The sequence below is a fragment of the Pyrus communis genome, chromosome 1, assembly GCF_041283825.1.
Source record: "Pyrus communis isolate YQ-2024b chromosome 1, ASM4128382v1, whole genome shotgun sequence".
NCBI classification, from domain to species: Eukaryota; Viridiplantae; Streptophyta; class Magnoliopsida; order Rosales; family Rosaceae; genus Pyrus; species Pyrus communis.
The window spans coordinates 22,901,778-22,921,203 of record NC_142565.1 but is presented as its reverse complement, the minus strand read 5'-3'; the positions used below and the strand labels follow the sequence as shown (position 1 = coordinate 22,921,203).

The following is a 19,426-nucleotide window of genomic DNA, read 5'->3' as shown; positions in this document are numbered from 1 at the left end:
GCGACATCAACACATTTTACTCCCCAGCCAAGCTCGGCCAACGAGTTGGCATGCCCCACACACAACCAAACGATGTATACAAACTGCCCTATAAATATAAGACACCGTGCAATATTTGTTCATCTCTCCAATTCAACATACAAACTACCTTACGCAAACTCTTGCTCTATGCCAAACCTCTCAACAACCTTGAGATTTTTATTTTCTTTTTCCGCCAACACATTTTCAGTTTGGATAAACAGCACTGTGAAGTCAACCGGTGACATCTTCAGTTTGGATAAGCAGCACTATTGCCGTAGAATCAGCTGACCGCGGAACACCTTCAGTTTGGATAAACAACACTGCATAGAGGCCGACTGGTTATCTATCCAAGTCTCGGTCGAGAAGGATTTTCGAATCTTTATTGGCAGAGGTCATCTCATTAGCCTTCTCGGTGAAGTGAGGTGTTACAGGTTACTACATTTGGCACATTGAAAGCCGAATTTGATATTGAACTTCGCAGAACTAGCAGCCTTGTCTTCAGGCTCTAGAACCCGAAGGTCGAGACGTGTTTCTTCCTTGGCTGCAGTCGTAAGATCAAGAAGTCAGCAGCGCATCCAATGCGACATCAACACATTTTACACCCCAGCCAAGCTCGGCCAACGAGTTGGCACGCCCTGCACACAGCTAAATGACGTAGTTAGCTTATTGATTACTCGGCCTGTGTGCCACGTAGGCTTGGTAGTTTTTAGGGTCAACATTTTGACACGCCCAGTGGGATGCAGTGCTAAAACTATGAAGTTCACATGATATATCAAGATCTCAATGAGGGTGAGATTTGGTGCTTATGCAAGGAAAATGTCGAGAAGCAACAAAAATTCCTTGAGAAGTGGTGTAGAGTTCTTGAAAAAAGGCTAGAGGCCAGGGGGTAATTTTTCGCTCCGGCCACAATCAAAATTCGGCCTAAGAAAATTGTCAAGATGGCCGAAGAAAAACCTAGGCCACCTGTTTTTTCGGTCAAGATTGAAAGTGTGGTAGGCCTAGAAGAAAAAGTTCAAGTTTTTGAGCCACAAATCAACTTAGAAAATGATTTGTTAAAGGAGTACTCCAAGACAAACGGGCCAAGACATGGTTTTAGATGCTGAAACCATGACAGTCGATATGGTTATTGGCGATAAAGTCGATATGGAGCAATCCCGTTCGGCTTAGTTATTTGAGTTAAAAGCCGAAATTAACAAAGTAATTATTGATAGGAGCATATTTATGCGCCTTAGTTTGCTTGTTTTCTTGCATTTATATTGCTAGTACTTAGTAATTTTAGTAGTTTAAGCCATTTTCGTGTGTTTTTAGGTTCATATGGCTAAGGAAGCAAAAAGATGCATTTTGGAGCCTTTTGGAGCACTTTTGGGCTAAGGATGGATAGCTTATGCTTGGAGCCAAAGTGTTGGACGAAATTGAAGACCTAATATCAAAGGATCCTACCTATTCTAGGTCGCAAAACTTGCAATCTTAAGCCATGCCATGTGTCCCCTTATGTTTCCCTTCCTTGCCGTGCAAGGAAGGGCTTTGTTTCCTATTTCTAACTACTTAAAACCACATTCCTCACTCCCATTCCCCATCCACTCATTCATCAAACCATCTCAGCCACACCTATTTTCTAACCCAAGGGCCTTTTCATTGTTTCATTTTTTTCATTTACATATTCATTCAGCCACTTTCACACACATATCAACCCTACATGCACATTCAATCATCCACACCTTGCCGTGCATAACCCACCACTTTCCAACCTAATTCACATGCATTCCATCCTTTAATTCACCCACATGCACTCATAATCATTCACACCTTGCAGCCACATGCATTTCCTTCATTATTTTACCCACATGCTCTCCCATTTCAGATTGCATTCCATTCATTCCAGCCAAGCCACATGCACTCCCTTTAATTAATTCAACCTAGCTGTCAAAGCACATGCACATTCACCCTAATCACTCACATACACAACCTGCCATCATTCCAGAAATTCCTCCCATTGCCGTGCATCCCACTTCATCATTTCAGTTTTCCACCATCAACAAAGAACCATTCATTAACCATTTACTCTTTAATCATTCACTCACATGCACCCATCACCTAGAATAACCCATTGTCGTGCACTCTCACTCCAGATTTCCAGCATTCCATTTCATTATTGCAGCCACCATTCCCTCTTTAATCATTCCCTCCTAGTTGTCATATTCCCTCTTTTCATCATTCATCCACCTATAAATAAGCATCCATTGCAGCCACAAAATTCACTCTTCCATATTCAGAAACACACCACAACACTTCCCTTTGCCGTGAGTTCCCTACTAATCCAAACACCATCAAAAACATCCCCCTTGTGCCGTGCCTTCCCCATAAATCCATTCAGAAATTCATCCATTCCCCATCCATTCATACACAAAACCTATCATTCTACATCATCCATAATCCCCAAAACTCACCTTAGACCTTGTGCAGCAACAAAGATGAAGAGAAGAGGGCCTAAACGTTCATACAATTCAAGTTTGAGTTGTTGGAATGTTTAGGTGTTTCTTTTCCTTTGATTTCAATGTTTAATTTCAATTCTCTTTGTTTTGTAATCATGAGTGGCTAAACCCCTAATTAGTTAGGGGAAAGTTTGAAGCCATGGACATAAGTTGGTTATGATTTGATTTACTCCAGTTATGAATTCATGAACTTTAGATGTGGTTTACTTTTCTGTTTTGATTAAGAACTTATTTATGTATGTGGGTTGAGGGTCGACACTTAATTTGCATGCCTAAACTTGATGCTAGGATATAAGGGAATTTCACCTAATCGTTATGAACTTATATTCATGAGTAGTAAAAATCGCTAGTCACGATTGTGTTTAGTAAACCCTAGGCTGGATTAACATGCGTATTCCATAGTTATGAATGCCTAGTCGATGTTTATGATTTCCGTTGAACTTAATGATCTTTGTTGAATGTCTCTATCATGCGTATTCCATAGTTAGGGACTTTGATTAGGAATAATTTGGTTGTAATGCGTATCCCATTCAATCCAATGAATCTAGGGAAATCTAAAAGTTAATTTAAGCGGACCTAATTAACTTGGAGCTTTGTCATTCATCGTTTGTTGAAGTCATAACTGGGACTCAAATTATATGCATATGTTCATGTGTGGATAAGGAACCCTCTAACTAGTTTCTCATCATTCTATTTCATCAAAATCGGTTTTAGAATCTGTTTTGTTTCCAAGTTTCTGTTTTAATTTTAAATTCGTCAAAACCAATCCCCCATTTATTTTAAAGTGTTAGATTAGTTAGAAATACATTTAGTTTGTGTTTTTAAGAGTCTTGAGTCAAGTTACAACTTAATTTCGTCCAAATTTGTGTTTGTGCTCAAAACTGCCCAGAAAGTGGTTTTTAGGCAGATTTGAGTGTGTTTGTGTTGTTTTGAGTCTTTTGGTTTGTCTTAGTGTTTTAAAGTTTAGTTTTGCATTCTTTGAGTCTAGTATAGTGTTTTATATTGTGTTTTTACGTTTTTGAGTCAAATCCAAGTGATTAACAATCCCTCCTAATCCCCGGTCCAAAACGATCCCTACTTACATACTTACTACAATTGATAAAAAGAGGGTTTAATTTGTGTGCGTATAATTCTCGCATCAATTATGCCTGGGGGGCATAATAATTGTCCAACACATTCAGCGGTCGATGGTAAAAATTCCTGATTCAAGCCAAGCATATTTGGAGACGATTTTTTATTCAGCCTAGAGCGAAATCAAATTGAGACTTTTGATGTAAAAAATCTCGGCTTAGAATAAAGCATTGTTGGCCACCTCCTTGTTGAAGTTTGGTCACTTTTATTTTCGTTTGCTAAAATATATATATATATATGAATAAATTATTTTCTCGACTATTCGACTTTATGGGCCGATACTTGAGAAAATAATGGGGGCAACAAGATGGTGTGCTTGGCAAAGTTTTGGTCTAAACTATGGCGTGCTCGATTTAAAAAGTTGTTCTTTAGCCAAGCCGAGACAATTTTGGTCGAAGGAATGAATGCCAATTTTAAAAGTTGTTCTTTAGCCGAGCCAAGACAATTTTGGTCGAAGGAATGTAATTTTAATGCCGAATACATTTTTATTCGGCTGTGGTTTCTCTGTAGTCCTCGACCATATGGCTCGGCCGATTTTCACATCTTCTGAATCATGTGTTTATTTGATTATTGATTATTGATGGTCTTTGGTAGACTACTTTCGGTCGAAACCCACAACTTGAACGACTGTTAAGATTGGGTATCCACGGTGGTTAAAAAGAATATTTGTAGCATGCTCTACACCTACCCATCTAATTCGGTTGATTTTCTTTCCCTTCGGTCGGCCATGGAAGTTTAGTTTTTCCACAAGAAACAGGCCGACATTGACGACTTTGACGGGGGATATGCATGACCGACAACATCATTTCAAGTTGGTCTCGTGCTTCATCTCTGGCCTCAGGTGCACTGAAAACTTCCTCAAGAGTCATACTCGAGAGTCATGATAGAGGCCTGATACTCGGTGCAGCAAAAAATAAGTCTCTCTTGTTGCTCGGTGAAAGACGACAACAAAGAAAAGAGATGTGCTCGGTGATTTCAGGAAGTAATTCGGTGATTTTGCAGTCTTACGAAGTATTCAACCGACACCATGTTCAATTTGACATTGGTTAGTACTAAGTTTTTGGGTTCTTGGCAAAAATGGTTTTGCTGCGAGGCAGAGATGGCGTCTGTTGATGCACAAAATCGGCGAGGACTTTGGTACAATAGAAAGTGTGAGGTTTATGACCTTCGCTAGGTTGCTTTGGTCATTAGTGTGGATAAGTATGTAAATGAATAGAGATAGGGAAGCAACAACACAAGATGTACGTGGTTCACCCAGATTGGCTACGTCCACAGAGTAGAGGAGTTCTCATTAGTTGTGAAGGGTTTACACAAATACATAGGTTCAAGCTTTCTTTTAGTGAGTTCTAGTGAATAGTTTAGTACCAATGACATTAGGGATTATTGTGGGACAATGATCCCCTTTTATAGAAGAGAGTTTCTAGCTTTGTTCTGACATTGACATGTGTCGTGTTATGATTGGCCTCCTGGTTGGAGGAAAAGTCTTGTGGGTCCTTGACGGTATGCTGTTGACTGGTGCTTAGTAGTTTCAGGATTGGTCAAGTATGGTACAAACAGTGCTCCCCTAAGTTCCCGAGTGAGGGAAGCTCCTCGGTTGGGGACTTGCAAGATCCAAGCCATTGAGTAATCACGAAACTTCCAAGTACCGAAGTGTGGTGTCGCCTTCACTTGCCTTCTTTATCCTGTAAGTAGATGTGGCATCTTCTCTTGGAAGTACTTTTCCTTCATCCAGGAGTGGTATCTTTTGTTGGCGTTGACGCACAAGGTAATGTATCATTTTCATTTGAAGCTTACTTGTAGTTTCGGATTTGGTCAAGTGCGATACAAACCATATAGTACGAGTCCCCCAAGTCTCTAAGCGAGGAAATCTGCTGAAGGAGGTGACAGACAAGGTAAGCAATCAAGGTTCCAAGCAATCAGTCTCAGATCGGTAGGTTGATCTTGGGTTCCGGCTGCTTGTACTCTTTCTCCCTGTCTCTCATTCAGCAATAAGGATAAAGAGAAGAAACAGGGAGAAGAGATGATATGAGGTACTCTTGTTTTTGGAGAAGATGAACGAATCGGCTCGTACTTTGTTGTACTTGACTTTCCACAAGTGTATTCTTGAACTGGGCTGGAGGGTTTTCTGGTTTCCTCCAAATGAGCGAGCCGACTCTAGAATTTGAGGGTCAAAACAAGTCTGTCAAACCTGGAGTATGTTCGATCCTGATGATATGGGATACTTTAGCTGTTTGACAAAGTAGTAGGTATGGTATGGTGAAGCTTTGTTCTTCGACGACGATGCTAACAAAAGGCTGTTAAGGCTTCTCGATCTCTTCAATTAGAGCAATGATGCCGAGCTTGGATTTGATTTAGACTCTTCCGTCTGGATTGTGCAGTTCCACAAGAAGGGCGTCGTGCTGTAGTGATCTGTTCTAGCTAGCCATTGAACCTTCTGCTTCAATCTTTTGTATAACATAAATAGTGCACAACCTTTGCATTTAAATGGTGCTTCAGAGCACGACTTCTCAATGACTCATCCATGCTTGGCAGCTTCAGTGTAAAGAGCCAATATCGTACCAACTGTTCTGAGGTATTTGCCGATGGAATTCATGACCTTGACAACAGTTGAGGATGAGTACTCGAGAGCAATGCTAGGCAAACGACCAGGCAAAGGTTCCAGGCAATCAGTTTTAGATCGGAAGTTTGATTTTAGGTTCCGACTGATTTCATTCTTTCTCCTTGTCCTGCAGGTAACAGAAAAGGCAAAGGAAAAGACAGGGAAAAAGCATGATATGGGATACTCTTGCTTTCAACCCTGATGATATGAGATATTCTTGCTCTGATGTAGCTGGTTGGCATGGGTATTATCGAAGGAAAAAAAACAGAGTATTTCGAGAGGCTAGATTGGGAGTGCCATTTCGGATGTGAGGAAGGGTTGAGCATTTTTTTTTTATTTGGTAGGTCTGCCTGGCTGTGAAGGATGGAGGTCGACATATATAGGAATTGTCCCAACAGCAAGTGGTAATGCTGTTGCTTTACCCTTCTCGGTCAAAGCAATGTAGTGGTCGCTGCAAGGTTCACGTGTTTTAACTTTGTCAGAGCACTTTGAAAAAGTGGTCTATGGTATCCAGAAAGCTGATGTTGCATGTGAGGATTGTGGACAAATTTTATCCAATGAAATCCGACTTCTCGAAGTTCGGGGAGTGGTGTCTCTTCGATTTCTGAGCAGGCAATCTTGTTGGGGATATGGTTCTCGAGATTCGGAGAGCGGTGCCTCTTCGATTTCTGGGCAAGCAATCTTGTTGGGAGTGTTTTCTCAGATGTGAAGAAAGGTAGGGCATTTTTGCAAGTTTGCTTTGCCATGGAGCATAGAGTTTGACACACATAAGGATTTTCCAATAATCAAGCAGTGGTGCTGTTCCTTTATCCTTGTGGATAATAGTAGGGTAATTGGGCCTTCAACATTTACCTGTCTTAACTTTGTCAGAGTTCTTTGGCAAAGTTGTCCTTGGTATCTGAGGAACTGATGTCGCGTGTGGAGATTGCTAATAAATTTTAACCAAGGAAATCCGCTTCTCGAAATTTGGAGAGTGGTGCCTCTTCGATTTTTGAACAAGCAGCCCTATTGAAAATCTGGCTCTTTTTTTTATTGGAGCACCAATTAAGTTCAAGGAGTCCGTTCTGAAAGTTATTGCTTGTAGGAATTTTTTTCTTATCTTCGTACTTCTGAGACTTACTGTACTTCATTTTTTTCTTCATCTTTTCTGAGAATGTCTGGCCCCTCCGACCGTCGTTTGGACTTGAATGTTGTAGAAGAGGTAGCCATGTCTCTTGAAGATAACATATGGCGCCCATCCTTCTTATCTCCTACTGGTCCCCTTACTATTGGGGACTTTGTGATGAAGAATGATATGACCGCTGCGGTGGTGGCCAATACTCCCAAAGACACCAGACTACTTTCCAAACGATCCGATGAGTTGGTTGTTAAGGATTCTCTGACTTTCAATGTTCAGTGTGCAGGTTCTGTGTCTAATATGGCACAACGCCTATTTGCTCGAACTCGCCAAGTTGAATCATTGGCGGCTGAAGTGATAAGTCTCAAACAGGAGATCAGAGGGCTTAAGCACGAGAATAGACAGTTGCACATGCTCCCACATAACTATGCTACAACCATGAAGAGAAAGCTTGACCATTACAGGAATCCGAGGGTCAGATTTTAAATGATCATCAGAGGTTTGTGAGTTTGTTCGAAAGGCATTTATTGCCTTCGTCCTTTGGGGCTGTACCACATACTGAAGCTCCAAATGATCAACCTCTGGTGCCTCCTCTTTCTGGGGTTCTGCCCAGTACTGAGGCTCCAAATAATCACCCTCCAGTGCCTTCTATTTCTGGGGCTTTGCCGAGTGTTGAGACTTCTCCTGAGTAGCCTTTGTGAAGGCGCCCTCCTGTTTGTTTGTTTTGATTCATGTGTATGCACATATTTGTAATTTATCGAAAATATCAATAAATAAGCTTTACTTCATTCAACGTGTTGTGTTAAACACACTAAGGTATCCTTCACTAAGTTCTTTGAATTTGTTATTTTGTTGTAGTTTGCATGTTGAAACTTCGTGGGTGGACCTTGTAGATTGAAGTAGTGCTCCCTTAATTTCTTGAGTGAGGAAAACTTCTCGGTTGGGGACTTGAAAAATCCGAGGTACTGAGTAGTCATGAAATTTCTGAGTACCAAGGTGTAGTGGTATATGTTAGGAGTCCCCCAAGTCTCCGGTCGAGGGAGTTGACGAGGGAGGTGTCTTGCTAGTAGGCAATTTTCCAAACAAAACTTCACCATTTTCCTTTCTAGGTGGTTGCCTAGAACTCCTCATTCATATATATTTGGTATGAAAGTTGTTAGGCCCAAAGAAGGGAAGGCCTAGGCTTTTTTTTTTTTTTTTTTTTGAATTTTGGAAATTTTTATTTTTATTTATTTTTTTTTTGAATTTTCGAATTTATTTATTTATTTATTATTATTATTATTATTTATTTATTTATTTATTTTAATGGGTGAAGTTTTGATGTTGAAGTTTTGTAGGTGAAGCTTTTGTGTTGAAGCTTTTGTAGGTGAAGCTTTTGTGTTGAAGCTTTGGTGTTGAAACTTTTGTGTTGAAGCTTTATAGGTGAAGCTTTTGTGTTGAAGCTTTGTTTTGAAGCTTTTGTGTAGAAGCTTTGTAGTTGAGAGTTGAAACTTTGGTGTTGAAGCTTTTGTGTTGAAGCTTTGTAGTTGAGAGTTGAACCTTTGTAGGTGAAACTTTGGTGTTGAAGCTTTGTAGTTGAGAGTTGAACCTTTGTTGTGAAGCTTTGGTGTTAAAGCTTTGTAGTTGAGAGTTGAGAGTTGAACCTTTGTTGTGAAGCTTTGGTGTTGAAGCTTTATAGTTGAGAGTTGAACCTTTGTAGGTGAAACTTTGGTGTTGAAGCTTTTGTGTTGAAGCTTTGTAGTTAAAGCTTTGTAGTTGAAGCTTTTGTATTGAAGCTTTGTAGGTTAAGCTCTTGTGTTGAAACTTTGTAGGTGAAGCTTTTGTGTTGAAGCTTTGTTGGGCACCATAAATTGATTTTGCTTCACACTATCTTGATCAAGAGTGTGTGAAGCTTTTGAGAATTATAGTTGTTCTCCATTGATGAAGCTTTGTTTGATGTTGAAACTTTGTAGGTGAAGCTTTTGTGTTGAAGTTTTGTTGGGCACCATAAATTGATTTTACTTCACGCTATCTTGATCAAGAGTGTGTGAAGCTTTTGAGAATTGTAGTTGCTCTCCATTGATAAAGCTTTATTTGATGTTAAAACTTTGTAGGTGAAGTTTTTTGTGTTGAAGCTTTGTTGGGCACCATAAATTGATTTTGCTTCACACTATCTTGATCAAGAGTGTGTGAGGCTTTTGACATTTGTTGTTGCCCTTCACTTGTTGAAGCTTTTGTTGGCACCATAAATTTATTTTGCTTCACACTATTTTGATCAAGAGTGTGTGAAGCTTTTGAGAATTGTTGTTGTCTTCTACTTGTTGAAGCTTTTGTTGGCACCATAAATTTATTTTGCTTCACACTATCTTGATCAAGAGTGTGTGAAGCTTTTGAGAATTGTTGTTGTCTTCCATTGATGAAGTTGTTGTGTTTCCCCTTTTTTTGAATTTTCGATTTTTTTTTTTTTTTTTTTTTTTTTTGAGAATGGGGGGAACAGAAAATATGAAGTTTGAAATTCCCTAGCTTGTGGAAGTTTGAAGACTTTCCATGTGGGACTTTCTCATGGTTTGAATTTGAATTTTGAATTTGTTTGGTCTTGTTGAACTTATTTAAGAAGGATAAGTCTTCACTCTTGAACTTGCCTTCACTTGCTTATTTTGTAGTAATTTTGGAAGATAGAGTGTTCTCTAGTTGAGAGGGATTCCGACATTGCTTTGCATCATCTTCAGGTTGATAATCTTCTCCACTCGATCGCATGCTTTCATTCTAGTTTAATATTTTAAGTGTTCATGTATTTGTTTAAGAACATGATGAACTGGTTGAGCTTCTTTTTTTTTTTTTTTTTTTTTTTTTCATGCCCTACGAACTTCCTTATGTTTCGATCTTTTATGTAGTGATGGAGTTTGTTTCTGTTTGTTGTAGATGTCAAAGTCTGGAAGTCCTAGTGGTGAGGGCTCCCCTAGCTCTAGCTCTAGGTTTGAGCTTGTAATGTTGGAGTCTTCAGGGCCTTTGTTGGAGTCTTGTACCAAAGAAACGTTGGATGATTTTCGCAATTGTCAAACTTTAGCCAATATTGCTTCTTCCTCCTTCATGTCAATGGGTGAGGAGGTTGTTTTTGACGCCATACCCATATTTCGCTCTGAGTTCACAGCGGACCTTTTAGAGAAAAACTTGTTAGATAGCGAAAAGCAGCTTGAAGCTCTAAGGCAGTCATGTAGTATCCCCCGCAGTGTAGGAATGCGTTTGGTACATCATGAAGAATTGCCCTCTGAACCGCCCAAGGGTCATGTCATGTTCTATACTCAAATATTATTGACCTTAGGGGTGAACTTGCCTTTGCACCCTTGGTTGCAACGGATGCTATCTTTCATTGGATATGCGCCTGGGCAACTCAATCCTGGTTTTTGGGATACCTTGATCGGGTTTTATATTATTTGGATGGAATGTGGGTTAGGTGAGCCTTCCTTCCATCAGTGGCGCTACTGCTATAAGATGCGCCCAATGAAAGCATGCCCAAGATATGCCGAGTTGCATGTCGGAGTGAGAGAGAGCGTATTGTCTTTGGTAAGAAAAAGGCGTACTGCATTTGGAAAAATCGTTGGTGCTTTCTTTATGATGATTGGGAGCATGTTAGGGGTGTCACGCCTGAGCAACGTGTTCTTACTCACTTCCAGACTGTAGGTTGTAATGTATCCATTGTTCGCATTGTTTGCTATTTGTTGTAGTTTCTTCTTGCGTCTAACATTTTCCTTCATGCAGTAACTCGAGGCAACATCAAATTATCTGGACGGGAATTGGCTGATGTAGAGAAGGTGTTAAGGGTGCCTAAGGAGGATAGATATTTGGGCAAGCTACGACCTTTGTTTCGAAAGTACGGTTTCCAACCCCTAGTATCGGAGTGCCAGAGACGAGCAAGTAAGTTGTATCCTTCATTTCGCCCCCTCTTTCTTTTACAAAGTTGCATTCTTTACTTTGATTTTTCTTGTTCAGTGGAGAAAGTGAGCAAGAAATGAGGGACTAGCACCAATAAAGGGAAAGCACCCATGTTAGTTCCTGTAGATGACATTTTGTTTCACAAGGGAGCTCGTAAACACCGGGTGAGGCCAGCCCTTAGACCTAAGTCGCAATAGGAGGTCCTCAAGATCACTGCCTCAAAAAGAGCTGAAGCTAAGGCTATCGGGTGTCCTGCTGCCATAGTTGCAGGGGAGGAGAGACGACTGTTGCCTCCTCTTCCTACCATCGAGCCCATCTTTCCTCAAACCATGAAGTCCACTGACCAAGAAGGTGACCCTAGCTTCAGTCGTAAGAGGAAGTATAAGGAAGAGGTTAGCAGCATCCATTGGAAGGATTTGAAGGTTGCCATGCAACCAAGTAGTTTTAGGTATGTCAATAATTGCTTGGCAGGACGTCGATCCACTGTTGACGAGCTTGGCGAGCTGCTCGATGAGAATGAATCAGATCGTGACCGGATGATGAGGCTATCTTCTTATGTAAGTGTTATTCTGTCATTTCTTTATTTTCTTCCCTCTTTTTCTTGGTAGTGACGATCATCTTGTCATGTATATCATGACTGAGTACGACGACAGATTACGAGAGGTCGAGCGATACAAGGCAAAGTTTAAAGAGAATAACCAGCTTGTGAATGATGCTAGAAAAATGAGCAAAGCTTTGGCTGAGGCCATTCGCCTCAAAGATCAACACTTTGAGAGTTTGAAGAGGCGAAATGGTAAGAATGTGAGGCTCAAGAAACAACTGGAGGGGACTAAGAAATAGTTGGAGACTACTATCCTCGAAGTTTCCAAGGTGAAAGGGGAGTTGGATAGTGCCTTGGTTGAAGTTTCTGAGTTAAAGAGGAGTATTCCAACTGAGAGGGATGCTGCCGTGCAGGAGTTCTTAGGTTCCCAGGCCTTTCAAGATGCTTTTAAACCTCACTGCATCCGGGCGGCTAATTTTCAGAAAAGGAAATGGATGGCCGTCCTTGAGCGTTATGATAATGGAAGCATTATCCAAAAGTACCGTGATGAGATGGATGAGTACCGACAAAGAGGTGAAGCCTTTGTCCTCGTAATTGATCCTAGTAGTGAGGATGACTCTGATAATGAGGCTAGTGTCGGTGAGCAGTCTCAGGAAAGTGAGGATGGTTCTGGAGATACCGAGGATGGTGGCGATGGCAATGCGGTTGAAACGCAGAGTGATATTGTCAGGGGTTAGGCCTCAGATGAGGATGACTCATAGTGCCCTTTTTTTTCTACATGTATTTTGAATGTACTAGTTTGTTGTTTGTGTGGCATGTGCCATGTACTCTGGATGTACTAGTTTATTGTTTGTCTGGCATGTGCCATGTTATAAGGCTAAGGGTTTTTTGTTTATGTATGTTTGCAACCTTGTATTGTGCGCTTTGATGTTATTTGCCAAGTATTTGTACTATCGTTGATGAATGTTTGGTTATGTTTGAATAGATCCCTTGTTTGGATATAAGTCATGTTGACATATATATAGACTTTATTTCATGTTGTAAGCATTCGTGTTGAAGCTTCAAACCTGAGCGTTTCAGTGATAGGGATGTAAGGGAGTTAGGACCAGGTTGTCTAAATCACCTCTTTATTGAATTGATGCCAAATGGCCTTCATTACATAGGATGTAGAATGGCCGTAGCTCAACGCTTGTACAGTGTGAGTCTACTTGTAATAGTACTTCAAGTGATCAGCATTCCATGGATGGCCAAGGGTCTTGCCATCGGAGCTCCTCAGCTTGTAGGAACCAGGGCGACTGATGCCAATAACTTCAAACGGACCATCCCAATTTCCGTTAAGCGTGCCTTCACTCGGGACTCTATCGCAGAGTAGTCTTTTCTTCAATACCCAGTCCCCCACTTTGAAAGAGCGTGGTTTGACTCTTGAGTCATAGTAGTTAGAGATGCGCTGCTTGTAGGCGACATTCCTCAAGTGAGCCTGGTTTCTGTGTTCCTCGACTAGATCCAAGTTAAGGGTGAGTTGTTTGTCATTTTCACTTTGCATGTAGTTCTGGACTCGAAACGTTGCTTGCTCAAGCTTAACTGGGATAACAGCCTCTGTACCAAAGGCAAGTGAGAATGGAGTTTCTCCTGTTGAAGTCCGATATAAAGTGCGGTATGACCAAAGAACTTAAGGTATAAATTCTGGCCAACAACCTTTAGCCTTGTCCAAGCTGGTTTTTAAAGTGCGCTTAATTATTTTGTTGATGGCTTTAACTTGTCCGTTAGACTGGGGATGAGCTGGGGAGGCAAAACATAAGTTGATGTTGAACTTAGAACAGAACATCCTGAACTTCTTGTTGTCGAACTGTCGCCCATTATCAGTGATTATCGCATTAGGAATGCCAAATCTGCAAAGGATGTTCTTCCATACGAAGTCTTCTATTTTTGCCTCAGTAATGGTTCCCAAGGGTTCTACTTCGGCCCATTTTGTGAAATAGTCAATTGCAACGATTGCATAGCGGACCTTGCCCTTTCCTGCAGGCATTGGGCCGATCAAATCAAGTCCCCATTGGGCGAAGGGCCAAAGGTTGATCATAGGAGTAAGAGGCTCGGGAGGGGAGTGATGAATAGTTGTGTAGCGTTGACACTTATCACATGAGCGGGATATTCTGATGGCATCTTGCTGGAGTGTTGGCCAGTAATATCCTTGGTGAAAAGCCTTGTGTGCTAGGGATCGAGATCCAGCATGATCTCCGCAGACTCCTTCATGTATTTCTCGAAGGACAATTTCCGCTTCCGCAGGTGTGAAGCACCGTAAGTATGGTAGGTTGAAACCTCGCTTGTAGAGTTGGTCATTAATGATCAGTTAGCGGGTAGACTTGTATCGAATCTGTTTAGCTTGGGCTTTATCATTTGGGAGAGTGTCATGAACAAGGAATTTGTAAATTGGGGTGATCCAGCTATCCCCCTGTTGCAAGTTGCACACTTCTGTGACCATGGTGCTTGGTGTTGCCAACAATTCGACATGAATTTTTCTCCCAAACTTGTCTTCCACTGCTGAGGCGAGGCAAGCCAAAGCATCTGCATGACTGTTTGCCGCTCAAGGGACTTGGGTGATCTGGTAGTGGAAGTGTTTGAGCAAAAGCTGCGTTTGCGCAAGATACGCTGCCATGGAGTTATCCTTAGCATCAAAGTTGTTTGTGACCTGGTTAACCACCAATTGGGAGTCACTGAAGATATTAATTTGTTTAACTTCAAGGTGTTTGGCCAAACGTAAGCCTGCTAAAAGGGCCTCATACTCGGCTTCATTGTTTGACGCCTTGAATTTGAAGTGGAGAGCATACTTCATTGCCACTTTGTCGAGGGTAGTCAGGACTAGTCCTGTTCCACAACCCTGTTGGTTGGATGAGCCATCAACATATAGAGTCCATACTGGTAGTGTTGGTTCTACCTTCCGGGTTTTCAGGAGTGATGAAGCCGCTGCCTTAGGTGTAGGAGAAATGTCAACGGGATAAGTGAATTCGGCAATGAAATCTGCAACTGCTTGGCCCTTTTCAGCTGACTTTAGGTTGTAGGAGATGTCAAACTCTCCCAGTGCTATGGCCCATTTGATCATTCGCCCCGAAGTGTCAGGACTCTGAAGTATTTGTCGAAGGGGGTGATTGGTAAGCACGATGATGGAGTGTGCTTGGAAGTAGATGCGAAGTTTCCGAGCAGACATGACTAATGCTAGAGCTAATTTCTCAATGTTGGAGTATTGTGTCTCCGCATCTTGTAGAGCTTTGCTAGCGTAGTAGACAGGTCGTTCGATACTACCATCCCTACGAATGAGGACTGAACTAACTGCTGAAGCTGAGACAGATAGATAGATAATTAGGGTGTCGCCAACTTCAAGTTTGGAAAGCAAATGGGCTTTACTCATGTACTCCTTCAGGTTCTTAAATGCTTCGGCACATTCATCGGTCCACGTAATGTACTTTTTACTTCCCTTAAGTGCTTTGAAAAAAGGAGTGCATTTGTCTGTGGCCTTAGAGATGAACCTGGTCAAGGCTGCCACCTTGCCAGTAAGGCTCTGGATGTCTTTTGAGGTTACTAGTTCTTTCATGTCCATGATTGCTTTGATCTTCTCGGGGTTAGCTTTAATGCCTCGTTAGCTAATCATGAAGCCCAAGAATTTTCTAGAGCCCACACCGAAAGCGCATTTGTTGGGGTTCAACCTCATTCGATACTTCTTCAAGATGGAGAAGGTTTCAGATAAGTTGGCAATGTGTTGGTCAGCATGTTTACTTATGTTAGCAACATAAACTTCCATGCTTTTTCCAATTTGTTCAGCGAACATTGAATTAACTAATCTTTGATAAGTCGCCCCTGCATTTTTTAGGCCGAATGACATGACTTTATAGCAATATAATCCTCTATCAGTAGTGAAGGCCATGTGTTCTTGGTCCGAAGGGTTCATGAGGATTTGATTGTACCCTGAGTAAGCATCCATGAAGCTTAAGAGTTCACACCTTGCTGTAGAGTCTACAAGTCTATCAATGAGAGGAAGGGGAAAGCTATCCTTCGGGCATCCTTTGTTTAAGTCGGTGTAGTCGACACACATTCTCCACAAGATCTTTTGAAGCAAGAGACTTTCCTTGGTCAGATTTTTCTTAACAAGGGCCACATTTGCTACCTGATGCGTGATTTATACGCACACAAATTAAACCCTCTTTTTGACAATTGTAGTAATGATATAAGTAGGGATCGTTCTGGACCGGGGATTAGGAGGGATTGTTAATCACTTAGAAACTGACTCAAAAACGTAAAATAAAGTTTAAAACACTAAACTAGACTCAAAGAATGCAAAATTAAAGTTTAAAACACTAAGACAAACCAAAAACTCAAAATGCTTTAAAAACACAAACTAAATTGAATTCTAACTAAAATGAACATTAAAAAAAAAAGGGGGTTTTAGTTTTGACGAAGTTGAAATAAACAAACAAAATGCAAAAATGGACAGATTGTAAACAAGTGTTGTGAAACAAGATGGTTGGTGAATTAGCTAGAGGTTCTTTCTCCACACATGATATTTATGCATATGAATCAATTTCCAGTTATTCCTTCATTGAATTATGAACGACAATGCCCCAAATTAACCGTGACATCACTAGTTAACCCTCAGATTTTCCTTATATTATTGGATTGGATGGCATCATTCGACAACCCAAAACATTCTCAAAAGTTCCCTACATGTCATCATAATAGAGATACAATCGAAGATCATTAAGAATAATGAAAACCATAAGCATTGACAAAGCATTTGCAACTATGACATCATGTTACTCATGCTAAGAATTAAACTTAACGCGATCGTGACAAGCGACCTTTACTACTTTCAAGTATAAGTTAGTAACGATTATGTGAAACCTCCTTAAACTTTAGCCACATATTCATGCATGCTAATTAAGTGTCGACCCTCAATCAACAAACACAAATAAGTTAATCATCAAATAGTTAAGCCAATTGCATTCACGAATCAAGAGTTCATAACCGGAATTCATCAATTCATATCACATAAATAATCATGGTATTGAAATCACCCCTAGCCAAAAAGGGTTTAGTTCCTCATAACTTTGAAATCAAAGAAACACCTAAACATTCCAACAACTCAAACTTGAATTGTATGAACGTTTAGGCACTCTTCTCTTCCATTCCTCATATTACAAAACAAAGAGAATTGAATTTAAACATTGAAATCAAAGAAACGCGTAAACATTCCAACAACTCAAACGTGAATTGTATGAACGTTTAGGCCCTCTTATCTTCCTCGTTGTTGTAGCACAAGGTCTAAGGTGAGGTTTGGGGAATTATGGAAATGGATGAGGAATGGTGGAATGGGGACTCACGGTTTTGGATTCTAAGGGGAAGTGTTTGTGTTAGTTGTGGTGTGTGAAATGGAGAGATGGAGTTTGGATTCTAAGGGAGACTCACGGCTAAGAGAGAAAGGGATGTGTTTGTGGTGTGTTGTGTATGAAATGAGATGTCCCTGAATGAATGAATGCAAGGGTATTTATAGGAGTAGTGGAGGGAACATAAGGCTATGTCATTTGTAGGTGAAGTAGGTGGATGTTGTAGGTGAAGTAGGTGGATGTTGTAGGTGAAGTGGATGTTGTAGGTGAAGTAGGTGGATGTTGTAGGTGAAGTAGGTGGATGTTGTAGGTGAAGTAGGTGGATGATATGTTAAGTGATAAGTGATAAGTGATATGATATGTGGTTATGATATGATAAGTGGTTAAGTGGTGATGTTAAGTGATAAGTGATTAAGTGATATGATATGTGGTGATGATAAGTGATAAGTGCATGTGGGTTAACTAATGAAGGAAATGCATGTGCAATGACAATGTGTTAGAATGGATGTGTGTTATGCATGGCATGATTGGGATTAGGAAAGGTTTAAATGTCCTAAAACTAAAGAGAACAAGGTTCCAACACTTTGGCTCCAATTAGGTCTTCAATTTCGTCCAACACTTTGGCTTCAAGCATAAGCTATCCGTCCTTAGCCCAAAAGTGCTCCAAAAAGTCTCCAAAATGCATCTTTTTGCTCCTTTAGCCCTTTGGACCTACAAACACACGAAAATAGCTTAAAGTACTAAAATAACTAAAGAAACATAACGTAAATGTACGAGAACAAGCCATTTAAGTCGCATAAATATGCTCCTATCAAATACCCCCACACTTAGCTTTTGCTAGTCCTCGAGCAAAACAGAAAAACAAAACAAAAAGAACAAAACACAACCTACACCTTCCAACAATCGTATCAGGGACTTCCAATGCACATGACAAGTTAAAAATCATTATTCTCACAGATTTGAGCAATCTTTACACTTAAGTACATTCTTAATCATAGTCACCACATACTAGTTCACAATTAAGCAATTAAAACACATTTCAAATGTAGTAACATGCCTTAGAGAATTCCCTCAATTTCTTACTAGATGTACTCGTTTTTCACACAGATTTTCTGACTACACTCCCTACACTAGTTATATGTGAGAAGATTGATGTAAATATGAATTCTAACACTCACATATGTTATATCAAAGAAAGCATTTTCTGGAATGTATATGAATATGATCTCATGAAAGGAATGCTACTAATTAGATGCGAGAACCAGGGACACCATATGCTTACATCAATTCCAAACTCCACATTATTGAAAACATAATGATCAAGAATGAAGCATAAGGGTTGTAACGGGTTAAGGGTGATTGGCTAACAATGAAAGGTAAGGATAACAAACGTTCTTTAGGCAATAACAAGCAAAGTAATGAAATTTGACACTTAGAATCACTCGTGATTGCAGAAACTCACTTAGACACACAAGGGGAAAATTCACACAACTCTTAGGGCCATATTCAACGTTTTGGACCCTTTCTTCAACTACCACAAACATGTGAGCTTATTTTCACTTATTTCATACTCTTTTTCTTTCTTTTCACAAATTTTTCTTTTCTTTTTCTTTTTCCACGAAATATTTTTTTTCTTTTTATTCTCACTCATGCCTTATTTCTTTTTTTTTTTTTTCTTTTTTTTTTTTTTTTTTTTTTTTTTTTTTTTTGGCATATCAACACACACACACAAATTCCCCCACACTTGTTGTTTTGCAAAATCGAAAGGATTCCCTCTAAATCATGCTTACTATGCTTCAAGAACAAGGGTATGGGTGGTCCTAATCTAGGCTAGGTAGGGATGATATGGATAAACAAATAACAAAGGCTAACAATGGCTCAATGGGGATTATGACCTACAATATATAGTGCATGGGTTGGCTATTTGGTTGATGGCTTCACTACACACTTCATCTTGATATATATTATGCAATCATGCTTTGAATGGAATGGATGCAAGTTCTAGCATTTGGAACTAAGTGATGAAACGCCTTCTAATTAGCAACCAAGCAAGAATAATGAGATCATGCAACGACTTTAGAAAACAAGAAATCACAGAAAATAACTCTCCAAAGAAGGTAATGGCTCGAGTCTCACAGGGTTGTAGCGTTTGTTTGAGTTCCTTCCTTCAAGCATGTTACAAAAACGAATTTTTCTTTTATGATTGCATGTGAAGTCATATATTATAACCATAACCAAGCA

The 19,426-nt window shown here is 40.2% G+C and overlaps 2 pseudogenes; both read left to right on the top strand.

The window, feature by feature from the left end:
* The first annotated feature begins 7,396 nt into the window (after nucleotides 1-7,396).
* LOC148699378 (uncharacterized) lies at nucleotides 7,397-8,061 on the top strand (annotated as a pseudogene).
* A 3,844-nt stretch (nucleotides 8,062-11,905) lies between these two features.
* Nucleotides 11,906-12,706, top strand: LOC148699377 (uncharacterized; annotated as a pseudogene).
* The last annotated feature ends 6,720 nt before the right edge of the window (nucleotides 12,707-19,426 follow it).